The sequence below is a fragment of the Phycodurus eques genome, chromosome 10 (assembly GCF_024500275.1).
Source record: "Phycodurus eques isolate BA_2022a chromosome 10, UOR_Pequ_1.1, whole genome shotgun sequence".
Lineage (NCBI taxonomy): Eukaryota > Metazoa > Chordata > Actinopteri > Syngnathiformes > Syngnathidae > Phycodurus > Phycodurus eques.
In genome coordinates, this window is record NC_084534.1 from 1,524,067 (window position 1) to 1,551,911 (window position 27,845).

Sequence of the window (27,845 nt, forward strand, 5' to 3'; positions counted from 1 at the left end):
CTACCTTGTGAAATTATGGTCAGACGAGACAAACAGTGAGCTATTGGAGCACACTAACAGTAAGTACGTTCGGAGAAGTCAAGATGAGGCTTTCAAACCTAGGACCACTGAACAAACTAGCATGCATGGTTGTGGTGGCATCACACTGTAGGGCCGTTTCTCTGCAAATGGTATTACGGGTGTACGATTCAAAGTGGATGGAGCAATGAGGAGGATGACCTCCAAATACATGAAAACTTTAACCACCTTAAATTAGAAAGTAAGAGTCAAGTCAAGCGCCAGAATTATATATCAAGAACTTGAACCTAATTCATATATATATATGAATAGTTCTAGTGAAGATAGATAGGGTGCATGCTGTTAGTACTTCAACCATTCAGTCAGGTGCTACAGCGACAAGTCATTACAGTGGTATGGTTTGATTCTTTTTTCGTTTGGTTCTTTGGTCCCCAAAGTCAAGTTTATCTACAACCCCAATTCCAATGAAGTTGGAACGTTGTGTTAATCATAAATAAAAACAGAATACAATGATTTGCAAATCATGTTCAACCTAGATTTAAATGAATACACGACAAAGACAAGATATTTAATCTTCAAACTGATAAACATGATTGTTTTTAGCAAATAATCATTAACTTGGAATTTTATGGCTGCAACACGTTCCAAAAAAGCTGGGACAGGTGGCAAAAAAGACTGAGAAAGTTGAGGAATGTTCAGCAAACACCTGTTTGGAACATCCTACAGGCGAACATGTTAATTGGGAACAGGTGGGTGCCGTAATTGGTTCTAAAAGGAGATTGCCTGAATTGTTCAGTCATTCACAAGCAAAGATGGGGCGAGGTTGACCTCTTTGTGAACAAGTGCGTGAGAAGAATGGTCAAAACGTTTAAGGACAATGTTCCTCAACATACAATTGCAAGGAATTTAGGGATTTCATCATCTACGGTCCATAATATCATCAAAAGGGTCAGAGAACCTGGAGAAATCACATGCAAAGTGGGAAAGTGTTCTTTGGTCCGACGAGTACACATTTCAAATTGTTTTCGGAAATTTTGCCCATCGTATCCTCCGTGGGACACATGACACGTTCCAACTGGGACACATGACCGTGTCCCAGTTGGAACGTGTTGCAGCCATAAAATTCTAAGTTAATGATTATTTGCTAAAAACAATAAAGTTTATCAGTTTCAACATTAAAGATCTTGTCTTTGTCGTGTATTCAATTAAATATAGATTGAACATGATTTGCAAATCATTGTATTCTGTTTTTTTTTATGTTGAACACAATGTCCTAACTTCATTGGAATTGGGGTTGTATATAGCACTACAAAGTAAAGAGTCTGAAAGGGCTTTGCAACCCAGAGAACAATGAGATTGATGACATCCTCTGGCCTAAGCCCTCCATCCCGGCTGGGAAGAACTCCCCTCAAGTCAATTTAGGAAAAAAAAGAAGAAACCCTGAGATGGAAAAACATGTCGCGATCGCCTATTCAGGATGACCAGGCTGCAGTGGATGCCGAGGGGGCAACATTAACTGTGTGATATGATGCTATACAATGACAGTTTAAATCTGTCAGTCTGGAAAGGGTTACCAAGTTATTTCTAAAGCTTTAGGAGTGTTGCAGCTTTCCTTTTGCAACGGAAGAAAAATAACAAAACGAGTTTTCAACTTTAACTCTCTGTAGTGAACAAAGGGGAACACACAATTGAAGCGTGTGGTTAAAACGAAAGGTACAGCATAACTTCTTCCCGCAACAAAAGCAAAAAATTAATAAATTAATTTAAAAAAAACTTTAATCTATGTAATGTTTTCCCTTCTTCCCATGCTTCCTAAAGCATCATGGAAAATATAGTCCATTTCTGTCTAACTTAATGTCTTCTCAACCAAATGCAATTTAATGAGATGGTTCTCCCTTTAATTTAAATTTTACACATCTCTCATGAATTCTTATTTTATAATCTTAATTTATTAATCCTCCAACTATGTTTTTAACAAATTATATGAACTCCCAAATAAATTTTCAACTAGGACTTATGTAAAACACACTGAAATCCATTATCAACAAATGGAGAAAAGATGCAATAGTGGTAAACCTTCTCAGGAATGGCCAGCCTACAAATATTACCTCAAGTGCACAGCGATGATTCATCCAGGGGGTCACAAAGGAACACAGCCCAAGATTTAAAGAACTGCATGCCTCCCTTACCTCAGTTAAGGTCAGTGTTCATGACTCAACAATAATGAGACTGGGGAAAAATGGCATCCATGGCAGAGTTCCAAGGTGAAAACCACTGCTGACCAAATACAACCCCAATTCCAATGAAGTTGGGACGTTGTGTTAAACATAAATAAAAACAGAATACAATGATTTGCAAATCATGTTAAACCTATATTTAATTGAATACACTACAAAGACAAGATATTTAATGTTCAAACTGATAAACATGATTGTTTTTAGCAAATAATCATTAACTTAGAATTTTATGGCTGCATCACGTTCCAAAAAAGCTGGGACTGGTGGCAAAAAAATAGTGAGAGTGTTTGGAACATCCCACAGGTGAACAGGTGGGTGCCATGATTGAGTATAAAAGGAGCTTCCCTGAATTGCTCAGTCATTCACAAGCAAAGATAGGGGGAGTACACATTTCAAATTGTTTTTGGAAATTTTGGCCGTCGTGTCCTCCGGCCCAAAGAGGGAAAGAACCATCCGGACTGTTATGGACGCAAAGTTAAAAAGCAAGCATCTGTGAAGGTCTGGGGCTGTGTTAGTGCCAATGGGATGGGTAACTTACACATCTGTGAAGGCACCATTAATGCTGAAAGGTACATACAGGTTTTGGAGAAACATATGCTGCCATCCAAGCAACGTCTTTTTCATGGACACCCCTGCTTATTTCGGCAAAACGATGCCAAACCACATTCTACACGTGTTACAACAGCGTGACTTCGTAGGAAAAGAGTGCGGGTACTAGACTGGCCTGGCTGCAGTCTAGACCTGTCTCCTATTGAAAATGTGTGGTGCATTATGAAGCGTAAAATACGACAACGGAGACCCCGGACTGACAAACAAGAATGGGAAAGAATTCCACCTACAAAGCTTCAACAATTAGTGTCCTCAGTTCCCAAACATTTATTGAATGTTGTTAAAAGGTGATGTATCACAGTGGTAAACATGACCATGTCCCAGCATTTTTGAAACGTGTTGCAGCCATAAAATTCTAAGTTAATGATTATTTGTTAAAAACCATAAAGTTGATCAGTTTGAACATTAAATATCTTGTCTTTGCAATGTATTCAATTAAATATAGGTCGAATATCATTTGCAAATCATTGTATTCTGTTTTTATTTGTATAACACAACGTCGCAACTTCATTGAAATTGTAGAACAAAACATTTTCACCCCACCAAAAAAAAAATAATAATTAAAAAAAAAAATTAAAACATACTGTATGAATGATTTCAAATACTTTGGGGAGACTGACAGAGATGAAAGTTTAACTTTTTGCGAGGTGTTTGTCTCGTTACGTCTGGCGTAAATGTAACAGCATTTCAGAAAACGAATACCATACCAACAGTCTAACATGCTGGTGGTCAGGTTTGGGAGGGTTACTTTGAAATGTTATTCTGATCCAGTATCTAGTTACCGCTTAAAAAAAAAAAAAAAAAAAAGCAATCAATAGTGTAATCCAAGTACTACAATATTGAAGTAATGTAACGTGATTACCTTTAATTACTTTTGGGCGACCAGTTCAGGGTGTGTCCCGCCTTTCGCCAGAAAATAGCTGGGATATGCTCCAGCACGCCCGCGACCCTAGTGAGGAGAAGTGGTCCAGAAAATGGATGGATGGATTACCAAATACAATTTAAAAAAAATAAAAAAATCAATATCAATAAAATATATTGTTCTGTAAATGTTTAATATGGATGTTTTTGGAATACAGGAGCAAGAGGAACACGGAGCACTCTGGATTAAAATCCAAAACCTCAGAACTCTGACAAGACATGTTAAACTTTTGTTCACCGTGCTGCCCAGCTTCATTTTAAAACCTATCCACATGACTCAGTGTATACCGAGTGAAATGGAAACAAAGAGGACTAATTAAAACTAAAAAGGCAGCCTTTACAATTAGCGGTATCTTAAACCTTCCCCTTATTGACGCACACACACACACACACACACACACACACAAACTTTATGATACAATGATGTGTTGCTAACGCTGTAAAAGGTTGGGACTCAAAATCAATAACTGGCCTCTTCCCGTATTAAAATTGTGAACCTGTAAATAATCCCAATTTTTAATAAATGTACCTGTAATCTGATGAAATTTTTTTTCTTTAGCTGTAGAGGAATACAGTTACCGTTTTTGTATTCTGATTACATAATCCTGTTACATGTATTCCGTTACTCCCCAAGCCTGCTGGTAGTAGTGTGATGGTCTGGGGCTGCCTTCTTACTTCAGAACCTGGACGACTTGTTGTTATTGATGGAACCCTGAATTCTGTTCTTTACCAGAAAATCCTAAAGGAGAATGTTCAGGCATCAGTTCGTCACCAAAGCTGAAGTGCACTTGGGTTCTGCAGCAGGACAATGATCCGAAAAGTCCATTTTAAATCCATTAAAATGCAAATAAAATGTACTACCATGATGGTAATCTACAGCCTGTATTATATATACTGTAGTTACGTATGAAGTTTGCATTTAATGGTGGCACTACAAATACTCATCCCTTTTATATTTCCTTCCATCCATCCATTTTCTGAACCGCTTTATCCTCACAAGGGTCGCGGGCTGCTGGAGCCTATCCCGGCTATCTTCGGGCGAGAGGCGGGGTACACCCTGAACTGGTCGCCAGCCAATCGCAGGGCACATGTAAACAAACAACCATTTGCGCACACATTCACACCTAAGGGCAATTTAGAGTCTTCAATCACCCTTTTTATATTTTATTTTATTTTTTTTTATATATTTGCTTTGATTAATATAGTTTATGTTTCACTAGTATTTAGTCAATTACAGTGTTGCTAAATAATCTCAGGAAACTGTCATTTTACTTTAAATCCATGATTAAAAGAAGGTGAAAAATTGAAAATCAGAATCTTTAAATAGCAGCCGCTTCGATCTCAATTGAACACACAAAACCTAACCAGGCATGGAAAAAAAACTAAATTATTCAGAGCTCATTAATCACTATGAATCTGTTGATCAGTTGACAATCAAACGAGAAGAGGAAAGCAGATGCTGCTGATATTTGACATATTGTATTCTTGGATTATAGTCCACATTAAACCGGATTAAATTTGACTCAGCAAAGTTTAGTATTGAAGGGGAAAATGAAATATCCTCATGATTACAGATGACCCACAGGATAACAGCTATCTGTAAACATGTACTCATATCCTGCATTAGGCCCATTATCACCAGGAACGCTTCCAAGCAAATCTGATCAGGGAAGCCCTACCTCCTCATGTTGGGGATGTTTGAGAGCTCCCATTTAGTTGTGTATGTGAATTATTATTGTCAGCACACCATCTCCGGGAAACAAGCGTTAGTGCAAGAAATTTGATTAGAGTGGACGAAAAGCATTAGAGACAGAAAGGACACACTGATCAGCATTGACAAAAAGGATTTTAACCACGCACAAAGTATCCAGAGACTGATTACACGCAAACAAAATAAATATTTATTCGCTAGTATCGGATGAATAGACTTCAAAACAAAACGAGAATAGAAGACACATGCCTTACTCACAAATTAGGTGACACTCCCTTCTTAATCCATAGGGTTTAGTATAACATTGACACCCTTTGCAGCTACAACAGCGCCAATTCTTCTGAGAAGGCTTTCCACAAGGTTTTGGAGATTGTTTATGGGAATGTTTGACTACTTTTTCAGCAGCGAATTTCTGAGGTCACACTGATGTTGGACGAGAAGGCCTGGCTCTCAGTCTCCGATCTAATTCATCCAAAGGTGTTCTATAAAGTTAAGGTTGCACAGGCCAGTCAAGTTCATTCAGACCAAACTCTTTCAAACATCCATGTTTTTGCGGACCATTACGGACCATGGTTTGTGCATTGGTACACAGTAGCGGTCCAGCAATTAATCGATTAACTGACAACTAATAGATTATCAAATTAATCGACAACTATTTTGATAATCGGTTAGAGACATTGTTTCAATTAAAATTGTCCAAAATTCTCAGAATGTCAGCCTCTCAACAGTAAATATTCTCAGATCCACAAAGGAAGAATAATAATTTTTGTGTTTAATCAAAATAAGGCATTTGCAAACATCTGCTTTTACTTTGGAAACCACTGATAATAATTTTTTACCTATTTTCTGAGAGGTTACCGACTAAACCAGTAACTGAATCATAATCAATTTGTGCATTTTATGTGCTGTCAATTTGAAATAATATCCTGCTTTTCAATCAAGGGCTGGAAATTAAAACAAAAACATAATCTGATTAATCATGGAATTGTCCAAAATCTCTTTGTTTGCTGAAGCAGCCAGAGTTCCTTTCACTGGAATCTAGGGGCCAATATTTTGGACAAAGACCAGTGCATGAAGCATGCTGTTTGTTTTACAGCACTATTGTTTAATTGTGTGTTAAGAGAATACTTACTCTCTGTTATCTACAATACATTGTCAAAAGTATTTGCTCACCTCCCTTGACTGACATATGATTTGAAGTGATATCCCATTCTAAACCAGCCATCCGTCCATTTTCCGTACCGCTTATCCTCACTAGGGTCACGGGCGTGCTGGGGCCTATTCCAGCTATCTTCGGGCGAGAGGCGGCGTACACCCTGAACTGGTCACCAGTCAATCGCAGGAAACATAAACAAACAACCATTCGCAATCACATTCACACCTACGGGCAATTTAGAGTCTTGAAAAACATGCAAACTCCACACAATGAGGCCAGATTTGAACCTGGGTCCTCAGAACTGTGAGGCAAATGTGCTAACCAGTCGGGTACTGTGCCCCTCCATTCTAATCCCATACCGTTTAATATATTGGTCTATCCTTTGCAGCTGAAACAGCTTCAACTCTTGTGGGAAGGCTTTCAACAAAGTTTAGGAGTGGGTTTATGGTACTTTTTTTTACCCATTCTTCCAGGAGCGTATTTGTGAGGTCACACACTGATGCTGGATGAGAAGGCCAGGCTCACTGTCAACCAAATAAACAATAACAGAACAAATCAACCCAGAGGTGTTCTATCGGGTTGAGGGCAGGAATCTGTGCAGGCCAGTTAAGTTCATCCGTACTTAATTCACTCATCCATGTCTTGACGGACCATGCTTTGTGCAGTGGTACAGATACATGTTGGAACAGGAAGGGCTAATCCCTAAACTGTTTGACTGTCCAAAATCTCTTGGTATGCTGAAGCATCCAGCGTTCATTTCACTAGAGCTGAGTGCTAATATTTTGGACCTTTCCAACTTTGTGGGAACAGTTTGGAGATTTTCCCTTCCTTTTCCAACATGACTGCGTATCAGTACACAAAGCAAGGTCCGTAAAGACATGGAGGAGAGAGTTTGATGTGAATGAACTTGACTGGCCTGCACAGTCCTGACCTCAAACCTATAGAAAACTTTTGGATGAATTAGAGCGGAGACTGAGAGCCAGACCTTCTTGTCCAACATCAGTGTGTAATCTCACAAATGTGCTTCTGTAATAATTGTCATAAATTCCCATAACCTTGTGGAAAACCTTACCAGTAGAGTTTAAGGTGTTATAACTGCAGAGGGGAGGTGGGGGGGGGGGGGGGGGGTCATATACAACACTGTTCATTAAGAATGGGATGTCACTTAAATTCATACCTGAGTCAAGGTAGGTGAGCGAATTCTTTTGGCAATATATTTATTTTATTCAAATTTGAACAAAATAGTAGGTGTTGAATAGTTTGGTTGTTTCTACAATTTTAATACATTTCCACCCTGCACAGCTTTGCTCAGGCATCATGTCCCAGTTCGTTTTTTTTTTTAATGCACGGCACTTCAAGTTTGTATTTCAGCTGCTGAGTAATTTGCCAAGAGTAGTTTGATTTCCAATATATAGTGGGTACGGAAAGTATTCAGACCCCCTAAAATGTTTCACTCTTTGTTATATTGCAGCCATTTGCTAAAATCATTCAAGTTAATTTTTCTCCTCAATGTACACACAGCACCCCATATTGATGGAAAAAAACGGAATTGTTGATATTTTTGCAGATTTATTAAAAATAAATATCACACAGCCATAAGTATTCAGACCCTTTTGCTCAGTATTTAGTAGAAGCACCCTTTTGAGCTAATACAGCCATGAGTCTTTTTGGAATGATGCAACAAGTTTTTCACATCTGAATTTGAGGATCCTCTGCCATCCCTCCTTGCAGATCCTCTCCAGTTCTGTCAGGTTGGATGGTGAACGTTACTGGACAACCATTTTTAGGTCTCTCCAGTGATGCTCAATTGGGTTGAAGTCAGGACTCTGGCTGGGCCATTCAAGAACAGTCACAGAGTTGTTCTGAAGCCACTCCTTCATTATTTTAGCTGTGTGCTTAGGGTCATTGTCTTGTTGGAAGGTGAACCTTCGGCCCAGTCTGAGGTCCTGAGCACTCTGGAGAAGGTTTTCATCCGGGATATCCATGTACTTGGCCGCATTCATCTTTCCTTCCATTGCAACCAGTCGCCCAGTCGCTGCAGCTGAAAAACATCCCCACAGCATGATGCTTCCACCACCATGCTTCACTGTTGGGACTGTATTAGACAGGTGATGACCAGTGCCTGGTTTTCTCCACACATACGGCTTAGAATTAAGGCCAAAAAATTCTATCTTGGGCTCATCAGACCAGAGACTCTTATTTGTCACCATCTTGGAGTCCTTCAGGTGTTTTTTTAGGAAACTCCATGCAGGCTTTCATGTGTCTTGCACTGAGGAGAGGCTTCCGTTGGGCCACTCTGCAATAAAGCCCCGACTGGTGAAGGGCTGCAGTGATGGTTGACTTTCTATAACTTTCTCCCATCTCATGACTGCATCTCTGGAGCTCAGCCACAGTGATCTTTGGGTTCTTCTTTACCTCTCTCACCAAGGCTCTTCTCCGATTGCTCAGTTTGGCCGGACGGCCAGCTCTAGGAATGGTTCTGGTTGTCCCAAACGTCTTCCATTTAAGGATAATGGCGGCCACTGTGCTCTGAGGAACCTTAAGTACAACAGACATATTTTGTAACCTTGGTCAGATCTGTGCCTTGCCACAGTTCTGTCTCTGAGCTCTTCAGGCAGTTCATTTGACCTCATGATTCTCATTTGCTCTGACATGCACTGTGAGATCTAAGGTCTTACATAGACAGGTGTGGGGCTTTCCTCATCAAGTCCAATCAGTTTAATCAAACACAGCTGGAGTCCAATGAAGGTGTAGAACCATCTCAAGGATGATCAGAAGAAATGGACAGCACCAGAGTTAAATATGAGTGTCACAGCAAAGGGTCTGAATACTTATGGCTGTGTGATATTTAAGTTTTTCTTTTTTAATAAATCTGAAAAAGTTTCAATAATTCAGTTTTTTTTCTGTCAATATGGGGTACTGTGTGTACGTTAATGAGGAAAAAATGAACTTAAATGATTTTAGCAAATGGCTGCAATACAACAAAGAGTGAAAAATTTAAGGGTGTCTGAATACTTTCCGTACCCACTGTATTAGCCTGGGTGTGTGTAAATGGCAGCACCGAAGCACGTGAACAGGTTCTCACTTTAAATTGTGTAGATTTCCTTGTGTAGTCTTTAAGATGATGTGGGGACTGCATTTTTGCTGCGTTTTGTACTCTAGTAGACATATGCTCGCTCTGCATTATTGTGTGTGTCCAGGTTTATGTACCGGGAGCATTACAACTTATTTGCTCAGCCCTGTGTCACCAACCTTTTCCGTTTTGCTGCACTTCTCCAAAAGACTTATTTTTATTTTATTTATTTAACTACAATTGTACTTGACATAAATTATAATATACCAGCAATAGTCTTGACTATTATTAGAAAAGAACACTAGTAGAAGCCTCCTCCATAAGCAGTTCACGAATTTAACATTCCTCCCACTACTATCTGCTGAAATGTATTAATTACATTTTGAAGTAAAAAATTGAAAGCTGGGTTCTCTGTAAAATAAAGCCTCACTTCAAAGTCCATCAGTCCTTCCAGTATCCTTGGAAGGCCCTTGTTGAAATGCACTGATCTACACAAAAAACAAGGGAATCTACTCCAGATCAATCAAGCTACGCCCCACTACGGATGAATAGCGATTATGTTCATTAAGACAGCAAATGTTCTCCAAGGTCACATGAATCACATCTAAGAAACTAAAGAGACACCCTTTCAATGCTATCTGTGAAATGTTAAAAACGAACCAAAGCCTGCAGAGAATTCCCACACTGCTCCTGTGAGAGCGCGGCAAATGTTCAAAGCCAGCAAACCGACTTTGAGGGTGATCAAACCGAATGCCATCTGGACACCAAGTATGGAGGACGAAAGAGTGCCAAATAAAATTAATATATAATTAAACAAATAATTTCAATGTTTTTTTAATTTATTTATTTATTTGTTTGGTTTGTTTGTGCGGCATGGTGGACGACTGGTTAGAGCGTCAGCCTCACAGTTCTGAGGACCCTCAGGCTGCGTTCTGTCTGCTCATAGTCTGTCTTGACGTAAATGTACAGTGACTTCACTGTTTACATACTTGAAAATATGGCAGCTTCCAAACAGAGATGGTCTGCGACAGAGAGCTTCATTTTAGCAAGATGTTTCTTTAATAAAAGTGTCAAATCAATCGCCACAATTAAGCTAAATAGATGACTGACCTCCATCTTGATGAATCGTGATGTTTACACAGTGCCATGAAAAAATTTTCCTTCTCAAATTCTTCCCCCCCCCCCCCCCCCCCCCCGTTTCCTCACTTTTGTCGAAGTTCATCAAACGAATGTACATATCAGATGAAGTTAAGTAAACATAAAATGGCGTTTTTAAAAATGTATTTAAATTGTTAAGGGGAAAATGGCCCTTTGTGAAATAGTAATTCCACCTTAAACCTACAGTATCTGTAATAAGTAGTCAGGCCACCTTCAGCAAAAACAATTTATATCAAGCGTTTTATATAAATGGCAATGAGTCTTTCACATCTCTGTGGAGATATTTTGGCCCACTCTTCCTTGCAGAATAGTTTTAATTACGCAACACTGGAGTGTTTTCGAGCATGAACGACCTTTTTCAGGTCATGCCACATTCAAGTCCGGACTTTGACTAGGCCACTTCAAAACATATTTTTTTGGGGTTCTAAGCCATTCAGAAGTTGGCTTGCTGGTGTTTAGGATCATTGACCTGCTGAAGAACACAAGTGCGCTTCAGCTTGAAGTCATGAACTGATGGCCGCACTTTCTCCTTCAGGATTCTCTGGTAAAGATGAGATTCATCCATCCATCCATTTTCTGAGCCGCTTCTCCTCACTAGGGTCGAGGGCGTGCTGGAGCCTATCCCAGCTATCATCGTGCAGGAGGCGGGGTATACCCTGAACTGGTTGCCAGCCAATCGCAGGGCACATACAAACGAACAACCATTCCCACTAACATTCACACCTACGGGAAATTTAGTCTCCAATTAATGCATGTTTTTGGGATGTGGGAGGAAACCGGAGTGCCCAGAGAAAACCCACGCAGGCACGGGGAGAACATGCAAACTCCACACAGGCGGGGCCGGGGACTGAACCCCGGTCCTCAGAACTGTGAGGCTGACGCTCTAACCAGTCGTCCGCCGTGCATGTTCTCCCCGTGCCTGCGTGGGTTTTTGCCAGGCACTCCGGTTTCCTCACCACATTCCAAAAACATGCATGGTAGGTTGATTGAGGATTCTAAATTGCCCTTAAGTGTGAATGTGTGTGCAACTGGTTGTTTGTTTATATGTGCCTTGTGATTGGCTGGCGACCAGTTCAGGGTGTACCCCGCCTCTCGCCCGAAGATAGTTGGGACAGGTTCCAGCACGCCCGTGACCCTAGTGAGGATAAAGCGGTACAGACAATGGTCGGCTGGATAATGGCTCTCTGCATGGTTCATTGGAAATGGCTTTGTAACCCTTTCAACATTGATAGATGTAAATTACTTTGTTTTGCATCTGTTCTTGAATTTCTTTGGATCATGGGATTTAGTTGGTGATTTTTGAGATCTTTTGGCTGACTTTATTTTGTCAGACAGGTTTTATTTAAGTGATTTATTGATTGAACAGTTCTGGAGGTAATCAGGCTTGGCTGTGGTCAGTGAAAATTAACTCAATTTTACAAAAAATGTGATTAGCCACAGTTAATTCATGATATAACAAGGGGGCAATTAATTTTTCACACAGGGTCAGATAGCTTTGAATATATATATATATATATATATATATATATATATATATATATATATATATATACATATATATCCTTAAATAAATGCAAACAAATAAATAAGATCACCATTTTAAAAAAGTGAGGAAACTGCAAAAAAAATTTGAGAAGTGGACAAACACTTTTTTACGGCACTGTACATACAGCATATACTGTACATACTGTATCTTTACCGAGTCAATTGATGAACATAATCCATATTTCTCTTTCAATATTTATGAAGAGTCTGTCCCAATACATTTTTATCTTTGTTGACTCATTTTAAGACAACCACATGCATGTTGACGTTTGGTGGGAGCCATACTGTACATTTCTGCATTTTGTTGCCTTGTACTTGTGTCAGGTGTGATGACAAGAAAGTTGAATCTAAATCTAAATTGACACAGTGGGCCAGATTTGGTTCAACTTTGACATACACACGTGGACAAAATTGTTGGTACCCCTCTGTTAATAAAAGAAAAACATTGGAAGTTACAAAAATAATTTGATTGCAGTGATTGCTTCAAAAGGTTGTGCAACAAAATATTACATTAAGGGTACCGTCATTTTATCTCGGGCTGTTTCATGAGTTTGTTTTATTACAACCCCAATTCCAATGAAGTTGGGACGTTGTGTTAAACATAAATAAAAGCAGAACACAATGATTTGCAAATCATGTTCAACCTATATTTAATTGAAATACATTACAAAGACAAGATATTTAATGTTCAAACTGTACAATCATTAACTTTTAAATTTTATGGCTGCAACACTTTCCAAAAAAGCTGGGACAGGTGGCAAAGAAGACTGAGAAAGTCATCAAACACCTGTTTGGAACATCCCACAGGTGAACAGGCTAATTAGGAACAGGTGGCTGCCATGATTGGGTATAAAAGGAGCTTCCCTGAATTGCTCAGTCATTCCCAAGCAAAGATGGGGCAAGGTTCGCCTCTTTGTGAACAAGTGCGTGAGAAAATAGTCGAACACTTTAAGGACAATGTTCCTCAACGTACAATTGCAAGGAGTTTAGGGATTTCATCATCTACGGACCATAATATCCTCAAAAGGTTCAGAGAATCTGGAGAAATCACTGCATGTAAGCGGCAAGGCCGAAAACCAACACTGAATGCCCGTGACCTTTGATCCCTCAGGCCCACTTGCATCAAAAACTGACATCAATGTGTAAAGGATATCACCGCATGGGCTCAGGAACACTTCAGAAACCCAATGTCAGTAAATACAGTTCGGCGCTACATCCGTAAGTGCAACTTGAAACTCTACTATGCAAAGCAAAAGTCATTTATCAACAACACCCAGAAATGCCGCCGGCTTCTCTGGGCCCGAGCTCATCTAAGATGGACTGATGCAAAGTGGAAAAGTGTTCTGTGGTCTGACGAGTCCACATTTCAAATTGTTTTTGGAAATTGTGGACATCGGAAGGCAAAGATACTCCCGGCACACAAACGCAGACAAGCACTACGCACTAGCTAGCAGAAACACGATGGTGCTGGGACAAAATGTCGGATGAGGCACGGCCGTCGTAAAGTCAAAACGTCGTAGGTCGAGTGCGTCGTAACTCGAGGACTTCCTGTATTTATTTATTTTACCTATTTCTGTTAACCTAGCTCAGCTTATATTTACTTCCATCATGTCATTATTACTGTATCTTATCCTCATGCTGCTTCTATATTTTTAAATATGTTATTTAAGTGCTTATAATTTTTAGTCCATACATTTTTAAGTCAGACTAATATATTTTAGTAATACTTTACTCCTTCTCCTACTCCTTCCAACTGACTTTTTATTTAATGCACTGGCTATTTCATCTGGGATGCATAAAAATGGAATAGACCTTGGTTGATTATAAGAAGTTAAACATGCTCTGAAATGCTGACATTAACATACTGTACAAACACTGTTTGGGCAACAACAAATGTTGCTCAAAATTGTTATTAATATGATATTGTTGGACAGGCACAACCTTTCACATTGACGCAAAAGGAAAATTAACAGCAAGACTAAAAAAAAAAAATAATATTTATTATATTTGAAATGTCAAATTGAGCAAGTCAGGGCAGAGGACACTCAGTCTTTGAATAATGTAGACCATAACTCTCATTTTAATATTATTATATACAAATCAATCTCTCTCATTTTTCCATAATCAGGGTTTGTACAATTACACAGACAGAATGACATTGCATGCCTAGACCAGACAAAATGAATATCACGGTTCCCCACAGTACACTGTGTAAAGTGTTGTCTAGAAAAAAAAAAAAAAAAAATAAATCCTCTTCTGACCAGCCATATACAGAGATCAATCCCCCACTTCCCTTCGGCACAGTCCTGACTGTTAGAGCTGTCTCCTCCGCCTGCATGAAGAAAATGGGCAAGCAAGCATCCCTCTGGATAACTGCCATGGCATGCAGAATGTCAAACAGAAATAATCTCCTCTCAGTGATAACCTAGCAATCTCACAGCCCAGGGGAGCTACAGACACAATTTGAAAAGCAATGGAACAAATCCATGGCTGGGCATGTAATAGGGTGGTGATACTGGGACCGTAGAGTTAGACAAATGCATCTCATCAACATAAATTGACCTAAAATGATTGGACACAACAGAAAGACTGCAAGGCGAAAAAATGTGTCATCAAAAAAATCTCTCCTTGTACTATACGAACTAAATGACTGACTGACCGAATGAATGAGTGAATAAAGGAATAAATAAATGCAAAAGCAATGGTACAATTGGTCTGAGGGTGAATTTGGCTCAAGGTGCACTTAAAACAAAGCATATTTAACTAATCATCTTCAAGTACCAACACTCATACCTATGAAGATTGTTAGGTCAGTTCAGTCTGCTCTATTTTTTTGTTTTGTCTGCCTGCCTGTTTCATCCTCAGCAGGGCCAGCTCCAACCAACGGAAATACAATTAATTCAAAACAGCAAATGTTTCTTTTTTTTCAGCACTGCAAAAATACATCTCCTTAATACTAGATAAATGCACTTGTTTTTAGTTGAAATTTATCCAGAAACGTGACATCATCTGCCAGTGCAGTAAGTGAATTTTAAAAATATCTAGATCTACATAAAGCTTAAAATAAGCATACAAATGAATATAAAATCAAGGAAATTATTCTAAGCAACAAAACAAATGAATTAAATCTTAAAATCTTCTTAAAATACTCATTCTAAGCAACAAAAGGTTATTAAATCGTAAAATAAGCTTAAGACACATTTTAAGATTAAACAGCCTTATTTTGCTGTTTAGAATTTGCTAAAAACACATTGTAAGCAACAAATCAAGGCAAATATTAAAACTTTTTTTTCAAGTTTGCTTCTTGAAATTAGCTAATAAATCCTGAAATCCTACAATCCCGTGTAAGCATTCTTATGCACACAAAAAATACAAAAATCTAACCACAAACATTAAGTATTAAGCTTTTTTTTTTTTTTTTAAAGTCAGGTGAATTCTATGCTTTAAAGTATATATTAGTAATGCATTTCAAATATGTTATCCCAAAAAAATAATACAGCAATACACAGCATATTTCTGACAAATTTACTGGAAGAACATCAACATTTTCTTTTTTTAAATCACATTCTCTTATTGAGAATCAACAGTGTAGTTGTATCTGAGCTCTTAATGGAAAGGGATGGAACATTTAAGTTGAATGTAACTTAAGAAAACTAGTTTAAAAAAAAATCTACACTCATTTATTTAACTCAGTTTGTACTCATACTCTTTTGCTTGCTCAATGCATATTAGCAAAATATATGACTTGTAACACCTTATTACAAATATTTTGGTAACTCAAGAGTTCGGAACCTAAAACTATTTGTGCCCACGCAGTGATATGCGGGATAGATGATTAAATAATAGGACCTTTCATTGTACAAGTGGGAATTGACAATGAAATGTTATATATTGGGCGGCACGGTGGACGACTGTTTAGAGCGTCAGCCTCACAGTTCTGAGGACCCGGGTTCAATCCCCGGCCCCGCCTGTGTGGAGTTTGCATGTTCTCCCCGTGCCTGCGTGGCTTTTCTCCGGGCACTCCGGTTTCCTCCCACATCCCAAAAACATGCATGAATTGGAGACTCTAAATTGCCCGTAGGTGTGACTGTGAGTGCGAACGGTTATTTGTTTGTATGTGCCCTGCGATTGGCTGGCAACCAGTTCAGGGTCTACCCCGCCTCCTGCCCGATGATAGCTGGGATGGGCTCCAGCACGCCCGCGACCCTAGTGAGGAGAAGCGGCTCAGAAAATGGATGGATGTTATATATTGAGGAGGGAGCATGCTGCGACAACGCGAGAGATTGCGTGATTTCGAAAGACAAAAAACATGGCGGCGCCCCTTGCATAGTCTTGAAAAAAAAAAACAGCTACTACAAGAATACTTGTAGTAGCTGTTCTTCAGCTACTACAAGTATTTTTCAATGGCTGATGGTCGCTTCGTTCTTTTCTCTTTTCCTTCGCCAGCTCTGCTAGCAGCAGTAACATGTAGAGAGCCACTTGCTATCCGCGCAGCTACGTCAACACTGCTCGTCTGTCATGCAGGATCCAAGTCAGCGCGTCGAGCTGCCGCTGAAGAGGAAAAAAGCTGATTCTTCCAGTTCAACTGAGGATTTATTTGATTCGACAGAGATACAGACGAGTGTCCTCCTTTCAATCGACAAGAAATTGTCAATTGCACTTGATTTGCTTCGCCAGGAGATCGCCGAAATCAGAAAGAGCTTGGAATTCACGCAACAACAAGTGAACGAGTTAAGATTAGATATTACCGCGTTTCGATCAAACATGATGTCAGCGTCAGCAGAGCTATAAACTCATGAAAGAAACTACGTTGGACATTCCATCAAGAAGCATGCGCGACAATCTCATTTTCTCGGAAAAAATGCTGAAAATGCTCCGGTAGACCCCGAGGAGCAGATTAAAAAGTTTATGATGTCCGCGCTCAAGATACAGCAAGATACAGTCCACAAGATTACTTTTCACCATGCCCACCGATTGGGAGGCCCTCATTCAGGAAACCGACCACGTCCCATCATTGCAAAGTTTGAACACTTCCCGCGAAAAGTGTTTGTAAAATCCAAAGGTCGGGAGCTCAAACGGACCTCGTTTGGAATGAACGACCAGTTCCCCAAGGAAATCAACGAAAGGTGTAAAATTGTGTACCCGTTGGTGAAGGTTTACCGCGACAAAGGCAAACGAGCGTGGTTAGTTGTCGACAAGCTATATGTCGACGGCCAACTGTTTCGTGATGCCAACGTCACAACCTGGCTCTTCTAGAAAAGTACTTATTTTGATCTGTTGTCGTTATGAATTGTCAAAAGTGTATTGTATTTTATTTCATTTTTTCCACTTTTGCCTAGATAAACAAAAACGGAATCACGCATGCCACCAGCATGAATCCTCACTCCTATCTCTCTGCTTTCTTGCTCTGCTCGTTTCCACACACACTAAACACACAAATCGCTCAAAACTCTTTTTGCGCACTACAAACAACCACCACACACCATATTATCCCCTTGTCACGGTTTGTTTCCTATGTTCAGTGTTTGTTGGTTACCCTTCGATGTACCCTGGCTTTGCAGTACTTAAATATAACATCTCTATCACCCTCTCTTAATAACATTCGTCAACGCAATACCTAAAAATCTCCCGAAAACTGTCAAAAAAACAACAACAAGGAATACATAGTACCAAATCTATTTAAAATTATGATACACACACCCATTATATGTCACATTTAACATTCGTGTCTTGGAATGTCAATGGCATTCGATCACAGGAAAAGAGAATTAAGATTATGGATTATACCACTAAATATAGAACAGACCTCCTTTTACAAGAAACGCACTTTACTAAATCAGAAGAAAAATGCCTCACTGACTCTAATTTCACTCAGGTTATCTCGGCCTTTTATAACTGTAGACAAAGAGGAGTCTCAATACTAGTCCATAAAAGACTACTTTTTACAATAAATAGGACAGTAAAAGATCCAGAATGCCGATATATAATGATACAGGTTACAATATTTAACAAGCTTTATACAATTTCCAATGTATACGCTCCAAATAAAGATGATCCAGCCTTTTTTCACACGCCCTTTTCACACTTGTTAAACTTGTCAGCCACTTGTACAATTATTATGGGAGGTGATTTTAACCTTACGCTAAATCCCCTAATAGATCTCAAATCTCAAAAATAGCAATCAGCCACGATGCTCTAATGTACTAGGGCAGTACATGGGTGACTTTGTTCTCATTGACACATGGAGGCTGAAAAACCGTACAAAATGAGAATACACATTGTTCTCGTCAGTTCATCTCTCTTTCTCAAGAATAGATTTCTTTCTTTCAAACAATTCGGCTGCTCAAAGAATTGCCCCCAAAATACATCCATTCATCATCAGCGAGCACGCACCAATTTCTCGCAATCTAAAAGTTTAATCAAATTTGGGACTTCAAAACGTCCCTATTGAAGGATCCAGATTTTGATTCTTTCGTGAGCAAGGAATGGAATGAGTTTCTAAAATTCAACGACTCCCCAACCATATCCCCATCTCTGTTGTGGGAAACCGGGAAAGCTGTTTTGAGAGGTCGAATCATATCATATTCTTCGTATAAGAAAAAACAAGACCAAAAATTGGAAAATGGAATTGAGGAAAAATTAAACACCTCACAGAAGAATATGCAATTAATCCGACAGATACGCTTAGAAACCAACTTCGAAAGGTAAAACATCAATCAGACGTTATCAACGTTCCGAACCAACTACAGTGCAATAAAGAAAAGTGATTAATTACAGACATTCAAGATTCAAACCGCAACTGTACACAGTCACCGCTAGAAATAAATGACCATTTTATTTTTTTATTTTATAAATGTTTACAATTTTTATAGCAGCTTATACGCAGCTTCGAACAACCCAGATCAAAAAGAAATTTAAACTCTTATTAAGGATCTAAACATCCCTCAATGAAAGAAACAAATTAAAGACAGCCTTGATGTTCCTTTAACCATCACAGAATTACATAACAAATTAAAAAATATGCAATCGGGACGAGTGCCTGGCCCGGACAGCATCCCCGTTGAATTCATTAAACATTTTTTGGCCAATACTAGCGCCTCTATTTTTCAGAACAGTCAAAGAGATAAATGATAAAGGTAGAATTATTAGCCATATGAACACAGCTTCAATTAAGTTATTACTAAAGCCAGGTAAAGACCCCACTCTCAAAGAGAATTATCGGGCCTTATCACTGATTAATGAAGATATCATGATTATCTCAAAAGCCCTCGCGGCAAGACTTGAAAAGTTACTTCCGTCGATAATCCACTATGACCAGACAGGCTTCATTAAAAGTAGACGTTCCACAAATAATGTCAGACGTCTGTTGAATATGAACAATAAGCATGTCATAGCGTAAAAATCGAAACGCAATCATCATGTCACTTGACTCAGAGAAAGCTTTCAATAAAGGTAACTGGGCTTTCCTGTTTGCAGTACTTCACAAATTTGGCTTTGGAGATTCATTTATACATTGGATAGCAACATTATACAATTCGCAGAAAGCGACAGTCACCACAAATAGGATCACTTCACAAAGTTTTACATGACAAAGAGGAACCAGACAAGGATGTCCACTCTCACCAATGCTATTTGCAATATTCATTGAACCTCTTGATGCCACGATACGTCAGAATACTCATATTAAAGGTATCTGCTCACTCGTGACAGAACACAAAATCAATCTATATGCTGATGATATTCTTCTTTACTTACAATAACCCAAGTATTCTCTTCAGGCAGTCTTCAATCTCATTAAAACATTTTCACAAATATCAGACTACTCCATTAACTGGACAAAATCAACAATACTCACACCACCACCAAACTCATGGACTCCTGCAGATCAAATCCCAGATTACCCCATTCCTGGAGGAAACATTAAGTATTTAGGTATCAATATTTCGTCAAAACTCACAGAGCTAAACAATCTAAATTACACACCATTTCTGGAAAAAATCTCATCTGATTTAATACAATGGAATAACTTGCCTATATCATTACTGGGAAGAATAGCTACAATAAAAATGAAAACCTTACCTCAAATAAATTATTTATTTTCAATTATTCCATTTAAGACCACATTTAAATGGTTTCAAACCTTAAGAGTCTGCTGTAATAAATTTTTATTTTAAAAAATTTGAAAACTAGAATCAGTCTATCCACTCTTCAGAAAAGTAAATAGGAGGAGGCCTAAATGCTCCCAACTTTAAGCACGATTATTTCGCTAACCAATTACAATACCTCATCAAATGGTTGCACCACAATGAGGAGTGTGTGTGATTCTTGGCTAGAATAGGAAAAAATACACTGCAACAACATCAAACTCCCAAAACTCCCATTTATTTCTACTCATCTTAAACGCCATAAATGCTTCAAGAATCCAATAATCACATCCACCCCCCTGGATTTTAAATGCATTACACACACATCCCATGTTTTAATGCACCACATACACCCAACTCTGGGGGGCGGTGGGTCATGGGTGGGGGTGGGATTTGGCTGTTCGGCATCAGTGCCTAGTAGCCCACCCCATCAGCTCACTGACCTCTCCAGATTTTAATGAACCACACCACTCGGGGGAGGGGCACTGATACACGGGGTAGGGCCAATGACTGGCACTCGGGGGTGGGGGGGGGGGGTTGGCTGAGGGGGTGGCATTGGGTCCCTGCGGCCCCCACTGGGTGGCCAGTTGTCAGGGCACCTTGGTGGGGCCGGCGGACTGCCCTGTGTCCCTCGTTGTGGGACGTGTCCCCTCAACCGGGCTGCTCTCGGGTGGACCCCTGGGCCATATCCCGCCCCTCGATTGATTGGGTGGGGTCTCAGTCTCCGCGGTGCGAGCACAGCAATTACAGGACATTTCTGTAAGTCTTTGTGCATGTAAAATGGTGTCAATTCACGTAACCTCTCTGGCAGGGAAGTAGCCCGAGCTGGTGTGTGAGGTTGAGAAGTTCCGACTAGATATAGTCGGGCTCGCCTCCACACACGCCTTGTGCTCTGGTACCAGTCCTCTTGAAAGGGGTTGGACTCTTTTGGACTCTTGGATGAGATTCGCCCGGAGTTCCTAAAGGCTCTGGATGTTTTAGGGCTGTCCTGGTTGACACGCCTCTGCAACTTCACGTGGACATCGGGGACAGTTCCTCTGGATTGGCAGACTGGGGTGGTGGTCCCCATTTTTAAGAAGGGGGACCGCAGGGTATGTTCAAATTACAGGGGGATCGCACTCCTCAGCCTCCCTGGTAAGGTCTAGTCGGGGGTGCTGGAGAGGAGGGTCCGTCGGGAAGTCAAATTCTAGATTCAGGAGGAGCAGTGTGGAAGAGCGGACCAGCTCTTCACCCTTGGCAGGGTCTTCGAGGGTGCATGGGAGTTCGACCAACCAGTCTAACGTGTTTTGTGGACTTGGAGAAGGCGTTCAACCGTGTCCCTCATGGAGCCTGTGGGGGATGCTTCGGGAGTATGGGCTACCGAACCCCCTGATACGGGCTGTTCGGTCCCTGTACGACCGGTGTCAAGAGTTTGGTCCGCATTGCCGGCGGTAAGTCGGACTCGTTTGCGGTGAGGGTTGGACTCCACCAAGGCTTCCCTTTGTCAACGATCCTGTTCATAACTTTTAAGGACAGAATTTCTTGGTGCAGCCGAGGCAAAGAGGGGCTCCAGTTTGGTGGCCTCTTTGCTTTTTGCAGATGATGTGGTTCTGTTGGCTTCTTCAGTCCGTGAGCTCTCTGGAGCGGTTCACAGCAGAGTGTGAAGCGGCTGGGATGAGAATCAGCACCTCTAAATCTGAGACCATGGTTCTCAGTCAGAAAAAGGTGGAGTGCCCTCTCCAGGTGGGGGCTGAGATCCTTCCCCAAGTGGAGGAGTTCAAATATCATGGGGTCTTGTTCACAAGTGAGGGAAGAATGGAACGGGAGATCGACAGGCGAATCGGTGCACCGTCTGCAGTGATGTGTACTTTGTATTGGTCCGTTGTGGTGAAGAAGCTTAGCCGAAAGGTGAAGCGCTCTATTTACCAGTTGATTTACATTCCTACCCTCACCTATGGTCACGAGCTGTGGGTGGGACAGAAAGAACAAGATCCCGGATCCAAGCGGCCGGAAGTTTCCTCCGCAGGGTGTCCGGGCTCTCCCTTAAAGATAGGGTGAGAAGCTCGGTCATCCGGGAGGGGCTCAGAGTAGAGCCGCTGCTCCTCCGCATTGTGAGGAGCCAGATGACGTGGAATCTGTTTAGGATGCCTCCAGGACGCCTCGCTAGGGAGGTGTTCCGGGCACGTCCCACCGGGCAGAGAACCCGGGGACGACCCAGGATACGCTGGAGAGACTACGTCTCTCGGCTTGCCTGGGAACGCCTCGGGATCCCCTCGGAGGAGCTGGAGGAAGTGGCTGTGGAGAGGGAAGTCTGGGGTTCCCTTCTAAAGCTACTGCTCCCACGATCCAACCTTGGATAAGTTGAAGAAAATGGATGGATGGATGGAGTTGTGCTGCGGCCTTTGGGACAGAGCCCCTTGACCTCTCTTCTCAAAACAAACACCTAATCTTAGTACAATTTTGAAGAGCAAGCTCGTCAGAGGAATGCTCGACCTGATCAATCGAATACTCCTTTTTGAATTAGATTTTATTTTCATTATGTTTTAGATTTTCACATTTTGGACTGTTTTCATTTACCATTGAATACCTTCAATGTAACCAACTGTTTCCTTGAACTGATGTTTTTGGACTGTTCTGGTTCTGTTCTGTTTTGTTTTGGTGAATTTTATTGTTTTCTTCTCTATTATTTGATGCTTGTGCCCTTGCTAAATATTATTCCATTAAAGTGCCTTTTACTGATTATGGGAAAATGTCCCTTTTATTTTAAGAATAATAAGTGCAGTGTTATCCATGTTAGAAGACATAACACTTTATCAACACAGTTTTATTAATATTTTATTCCTATTCTTGAAAGTTTGTTTCGGCTATAATTTATATAACAACAGGACCTGACTGTCGCACCAAGACTGTCCAAATTTTCCTAGGTCAATTCCAAGTGCAAAAGATCAACAGGGAGAGAGCAAGTTTAAAAAGCGTGGTTAGAGTTTCACCGGACATCTGCAAAGACTGGCAACTCTGTCGAGGTGCGGCCGAAAGTAAGTGGGCCGATGCTTCACAAGTGGCTGTGAGAACCTAGTCGAATCTCTCTCGACACCGGGTTATGCAAATTCCCCTCGCCGGTTACGGTACACTGTGTTAACACGCAAGGAAAACAGGGAGCTTTAACACTTCAAACGGAGAGCCGGTCAGGACTCCCTCAGTGCCTAAAGGTGCATGGGAAGCAAGATCTGACACATGCCGCCCTACGTGGGGCTCGAAGCGTTTAGGAACAAATAAAAGACATTAACTATTTGTTGACCAAAAGCATAGAAAGACTTACAGAAATAGAGTGTGAGTTTATGGTGTTTTTCTTCCCGAACGACTATGGATCTCTACTCACTGATAAAACAAAATTGTCAGCTGACCGAGTTGATTTAAAACAGTTCTCTTTGAGGAATAGTTTTTCCTGGAAAATATTTTTTTTTGACACAGCGCTGAAATAGGCATGCCACAAAGAAGATTGTTTTAAATCAAAGACAATGGCGACAGTGCCTTTCCTGTAAAATGTCCTTGGACATATTGACCAGTGATCTGCTCCACTTGTTTAGTATAAGATTGTTCCTTTTTTGGGGATGCAGAAAACGCTAGAGTGCGGCGAGAAAACGGACTGGAAGAGCCCGAGGCGCAGATTAAAAAGTTCATCAGAATCAGAATCATCTTTATTTGCCAAGTATGTCCAAAAACACACAAGGAATTTGTCTCCGGTAGTTGGAGCCGCTCTAGTATGACAACAGACAGTCAATTTACAGAACACTTTGGAGACAGAAAGACATTGACAAAAAAAGAAAACAGTCACTGAGCAGTAAAGGGTTGTTAGTTATCTGGTAATGCCGGTACATTTTTTCTTTTTTGGACAATTGTGCAAAATGATGTCCTCTAGCACTTAGAGCAGTTCGAATGACTAATATTGCAATAGTCCGGTGCAATGACTATTGTGCAAAGGGTGCTGAGACTTCAAGGAGTGTATGCGGTGTAAAGTGACGAGTAGTGCGATCATCTGGGACAATGTTGGTTGTGCAAATGTTACAGATACTCCTCAATCAGTGTGCAAATGGAGCAGATGCTACTCTGGCATGAGTGGCCAGTATATGCAAATAGTGCAGCATGGCGAGACAACTACAGTGAGTGCACGAGTAATACATAATTGGCCCCACAGAAATGTGACAACGAACTCAAGTCAAAAAATTGCCAGCATGTTGTAATGGAATTGTAGGTCAGGTGTTTAAGAAGTTGATAGCAAGAGGGAAGAAGCTGTTGGAATGTCTACTAGTTCTAGTTTGCATTGATCGGTAGCACCTACCTGAGGGAAGGAGCTGGAAGAGCTGGTGACCGGGGTGCAGACGGTCCGATAGGATTTTGCACACCCTTGTCTGAGTTCTGGCAGCGTGCAAGTCCTCAATGGTGGGTAGGTGGGTACCGACAATCCTTTCAGCAGTTTTGATTGTCTGTTGCACTCGGAGTTTGCCCTTTTTTGTAGCAGCACCAAACCAGACTGTGATTGAAGAACACAGGACTGATTCGATGACCGATGTGTAGAACTGTCTCAGCAGTGGCAGGCCGTGCTTTCTCAGAAGCCGCAGGAAGTACATCCTCTGCTGGGCCTTTTTGAGGAGCCTCACTTGCGGAGTTTCACCTGAATGCCGCCACGCTTCCCTCTGTGGCGCTGTTTCCGTCTACATGCGCCGAAAACGGCGGACGCCGCTCCAGTGAGTAACTCGGGGTAAAAACTGAGCGGATTTGCGAAAGTTGGTGACAGAAAGTCCGGAGTAGCCTCCTTGATGGTTAGCAGGTCTCCCCTTGTGTAAGTGAGTCGTGTAAGGTCTCCAAAGACGGACGAAAAACACAAAAACAAAAACAATACTAGAGAGCGCGTTACCGAGGCGACCGTAATGGTAGGCGCCATTCAATTCATGATGTCCACGCTGAAGATACAGCAAGATACAGTCGACAAGATTACCTTTCACCATGTTCATCGATTGGTAGGCCCTCGTCCAGGAAACTGACCACGTCCCATAATTGCAAAGTTTGAACACTTTCAGCAAAATGTGCTTGTGAAATCAAAAGGTCGTGTGTGCAAAGGGACTTTGTTTGGAATGAACGACCAGTTCCCCAAGGAAATCAACGAGAGGTGTAAAATCTTGTACCCGATGATGAAGAACCATGATGAGAAATGCAAACGAGCGTGGCTATTTGTCGACAAGCTATACGTCGACGGCCAACTGTTTCGTGATGCCAATGTCACGCCCTGGCTCCTCTAGGTAAGTACTTCTTCTGATTTTTTTGTCGTTATTGTCAATAGCGTGTTGTATTTTGTTTCATTCTTTCAACTTTTGCTGAGACAAACGAAAGAACGGAATCACGCATGCCACCAGCATGAATTCTCACTCCTATCTCTGTTTTCCTGCTCTGTTTGTTTCAACACACACTAAACACACAAGTCGCTCAAAACTCTTTTTGTGCACTACAAACAACCACCACACACCATATTATCCTTTGTCACTAATGTTTGTTTTCAATGTTCAGTGTTTGTTTGCTACCCTTCTATGTACCCTGGCTTTGCTGTACTTAAATATAGCATCTTTATCACCCTCTCTAAATAACATTTGTCACCACAATACCAAACAAAATTCCCCAAAACTGTCAAAAAAACAACAACAATGTACATAGTACCCAATCTATTTAAAATAACTATCCATGCACTTGTTATATGTCACACTTAACTTTTGTGTCATGGAATGTCAATGGCATTCGATCGCAGGCAAAGAGAATTAAGATTATGGATTATATCACTAAATTTAAAACAGATCTCCTCCTATTACAAGAAATGCACTTTATTGAGTCTTTTATAACAGTAGACTAAGAGGCGTCTCAATACTAGTTCATAAAAGACTACGTTTTACAATAAATAGTACAGTAGCAGATCCAGAAGGCCAATTATTATTTAGTGTATACAGGCTACAATATTAAACAAACCTTACACAATTGTCAATGTATATTATTATGATTATCTCGAAAGCCCTCACAGCGAGACTTCAAAAGGTACTCCCGTCAATAATCCACTATGAGGAGACAGGTTTCATGAAAGGTAGAAGTTCCACAAATAATGTCAGACATCTATTAAATTTAATAAGCATGTCACAGCATAAACATCTAAATGGAATCATCATGTCACTTGACGGAGAGAAAGCTTGCAATACATTTAACTAGGCTTTCCTGTTTGCAGTATTTCACAAATTTGGCTTTAGAGACTCATTTAAGCATTGGATAGCAACATTATACAACTCGCCGAAAGCGACAGTCACCACAAATAGGATCACTTCACAAAGCTTTACATTACAAAGAGGAACCAGACAAGGATGTCACTCTCACCAATGTTATTTGCAATATTCATCGAACCTCTTGGTACCGCTATACGTCAGAATGCTAATATTAAAGGGATCTGCTTGCCAGTGAGAGAACACAAAATCAATCTGTATTATGATGATATTCTTCTTTATTTATCAAGTCTTCTCTTCAGGCTCATTAAAACATTTCCCCAAATATCAGATGACTCCATCAACTGGACAAAATCAACAATACTCCCAATAACACCAAACTCATGGAATCCTGCAGATCAAATCCCATATTACCCCATTCCTATAGGAAACATTAAGTATTTATGTATTAATATTTTGCCAAAACTCACAGAGCAGTTTTCAGTACATCAGTGCTGTTTCCCAGTCCGGGCAACCTGCCCCTCCGCCCTGCCTTCCCCCCAGGATTTTAATGCATCACACACACTAATCCCCATTTTTCTAACCAAATACACCCTTCTCTGACACCCTCCGATTCCAAATAAATATCCATTATAATATTAAGAAAACAGCGGAAGTTTGAAAAATCCACTGTGACACAGTAAAACTGTTCCGGCATAAAAGGAAAACAGATCCTCTATTATGCTTGACCGAACAGCCGGAAAAAAAAAAAAAGGCAGTGGCTGAAAGAAGTGGTGAGTTCAACACGACATGCAAAAATACTGAGGATGATGGTAGCTGGGACTGAAGGAATGGTTCCCTTCGTTAAGATTAGTCCGGATGCGAATCTGGCCAAAATTGAGGATTCCATCAGGAAGTGGGATCAAGTGGCTAAATACGACCATAAGAAGCGCACAACAAACCTGTCAACCAATCGTGAGCAAGGGAACACAGACGAACAGCCCACACAAAGGCAGCAGCAGAAAACAATGTACTCAAAGACGCCACAACAGCATACAGCA

General features: G+C 40.6%; 1 protein-coding gene across 2 annotated transcripts in view; it reads right to left on the reverse strand.

Annotated features, from left to right (window-relative positions):
• fhit (fragile histidine triad diadenosine triphosphatase) overlaps positions 1 to 27,845 on the reverse strand; it is a 296,326-nt gene that overhangs the window by 205,528 nt on the left and 62,953 nt on the right. Inside the window, exon 4 of one of the 2 annotated variants that reach the window (XM_061688131.1) lies at positions 3,727 to 3,813. The exons of the other annotated variant lie outside the window; for it this stretch is intronic. The gene's annotated coding sequence lies outside the window, so the exon portion shown is untranslated. The remainder of the gene's footprint in view (positions 1 to 3,726; positions 3,814 to 27,845) is intronic. 2 annotated transcript variants of the gene reach the window in all.